Below are 1,825 nucleotides of genomic sequence, written 5' to 3'. Positions count from 1 at the left end.
AAGAAACTGATTTGGTCCTGGGCCAAGTGTATTGCTATTACCTGAATGAATAGACCTTATTCTCTTCATTTGGAAGGTTTTTCCACATGCTTGGGGAAGGAAAATATTTAAAAAGGCACATAGTACAGAAAATGCTTTAATTTTCTTACATGTGTACAAAAGGTATTTCTTATTTTGCACTTCAGATAACACATGCACATATTTCTCTGCATAACTTTTGGATACTGGAGCAAAAAAGGAATAAGAGAAAATGAGTCTAAGCAGAGTATAATAATTAATAATAGCAAAGGGTCAGGGCCACTGTGTGACTTTGAAGGTTGTACACTGCACAACTCTAGGGGGTGCTATTCATGTAGATTGTGGTGTGGAAAATGTTCCATAGAGTTATGCAACATGGCTGCCCTGCAAACACTTCAATAGATTCACTATGTCATGCACTATTTTAAGAAGAGTCTACTCAATTTATCTTCACTACAATCCTATGAAGTAGATCCTAATATCTTAACTTTACAGGTAAGGAAACTGAGATACAAAAAAGTTCAAGGTCAAAGAAATGGCAGAGCTGGGATTTGAAACCAAATCTGGCTTCATAGTCTCGGTTCATAACCACGTTACCATACTGTACCTGAGCTAGTTAGTACAGATCCAAGGAAAACATTCTCTGTTCACTCACTCATCACTCCAAAATGATTTTTTGAGTGTTCTGGGCATTGTGCTAGGTGCTGGGATAAAGCAGTTCAACAACCCCATTTTTAGCCCAGTTTAAACTCAGAAAGTTATAGGACTGTCTTTTCCTAAGTTTTTAAAACAGTGGTATCGTCATGAATTTCTGAGGTGAGCTGAAGAAAGAGAATAGTGTGACTGATTTGTTAAGGTCCTTTGCATGCACAAGAGCCAGACTGAGATACGATTAATGACATTCTAGATACTTCCTGCTGCAAGACTCTCTATTACTCTCCTGATTCCAAAGTGAATAAGCATGGATGTTACCCTCCGTCTTATCCTCCTCCTCTTTCTTTTCCTCTTATTCTAATACTACCTCTCTCCTCCTCCTCCCATCTCATCTTATTGTCTGGGAACTCACAAGAATGACCCAAATCTTCCTTACTAGCGAAAAATGTGTCAATTCAATAATCTCAATAAATTTATAAAAATAACACTAACTGAAACATATAGACATTTGATTTCTGAAGGCAGAGACTCAAATTGTGTTTTGTTAAATAAACTGGGTGACCTAAACTCACTCCTTTATGGTCATACTAGTAAAATATGAGCCAAGTGAACTCACAGAGGGGGCAGTGTGGGAAAAGAACAAAAACATATATAGAGGCAAAAATCCATCTGTAATCACCATGTTCCTTGTGCATTATAGTCTCAGGCCAAAGAACTTCTCAGTGGACATATTTTTCCCCTTAGGTTGATCTATATTGACAACCACCCATGGACACTAATTTTTTAAGAGTAGACTGTGGCTTGAAGGAGGAAGAGGCAACCCTGTACTATATTTCACTGAAGCCATTTGCTGTGAAAATAACGGTATTGCCATCGCCACTCAATGGTCAATACCTTTCAGTATGAATGCGGGGAGTGACATAAATTATATTTATACCAGCTTCCTTGAAACTGTGACAAGGTGGAGATAGGGGGATGGGGAGGCCCAGGTTGAATTATACCCATGTTCTCTAGCTGTTGTTCAGGAAAAGAAGGTGAAATGGCAGGGCACACCACGGTGCAAATGTAAGCAATATTTAACCCAGTCTGTTAATAAAGAGCAAGGTTTGCTTGCTGGTGCCCCAGTAAGCCATGCCTCATAAGCACTGTGGTT

Source organism: Pseudorca crassidens, chromosome 3 (genome assembly GCF_039906515.1).
Source record: "Pseudorca crassidens isolate mPseCra1 chromosome 3, mPseCra1.hap1, whole genome shotgun sequence".
NCBI classification, from domain to species: Eukaryota; Metazoa; Chordata; class Mammalia; order Artiodactyla; family Delphinidae; genus Pseudorca; species Pseudorca crassidens.
Note: the sequence above shows the minus strand (reverse complement) of the source record.